Consider the following 717-nt stretch of genomic DNA (forward strand, 5'->3'; position numbering starts at 1 on the left):
CCCCCAGGACGTGCAGATGAAACTAGCAAACCGGAAGTGGACGTATTCCAGTGTGTTAGGGACTGAATTGCCTCCCTCACTAATCCAAACCCTTCCGTGAGTGTCTGGAGATAGGTCCTTGAAGGAGGTAATTGAATGAGGTCATAAGGAGAGTGCCTAATCCAACAGGACTGAGATCCGCTCTCACAAGAGGAGGAAGCCCCTGGGGTGCCTTCACAGGTCTCGTGGGGACAGCTGGATCGTGAAGACGACTGCAAACTGCCATGGATTTACCCAGCGGTGACTCCCATTACAACCGAGTGCCTTAGTACTCTTGTGTTTGCGATCTGGCTGCTGACCTCACGTGTGGTTGCTTTCCTCATTAGAAATTAGAAGCAGGGGCTGGAGAGATGGCCCAGAGGTTAAGAGCACTGGCTGCTCTCCCAGAGGATCCAGGTTCAATTGCCAGCAACCACATGGTGCCTCACAACCACCTATGAGATCTGGTGCCCTCTTCTGGTGGGCAGACATACATGCAGACAGAACATTGTATACATAAATAAGTTAATTAATTTAAAAAATGCTGCTAAAAAAAGAAGAAATTAGAAGCGATGCCGGGAGCCACTTGCTTTTACCTTGAAGATGATTATCAAATCGCAAAGCACACCTTTGTTCCCAGAGCTCCACCAAGTCTTCTGTTTTCTGTCACGTCATAGAAATTGGGACTGGAAGCCAGGG

The sequence above is a fragment of the Microtus ochrogaster genome, chromosome 10 (assembly GCF_000317375.1).
Source record: "Microtus ochrogaster isolate Prairie Vole_2 chromosome 10, MicOch1.0, whole genome shotgun sequence".
NCBI lineage: Eukaryota > Metazoa > Chordata > Mammalia > Rodentia > Cricetidae > Microtus > Microtus ochrogaster.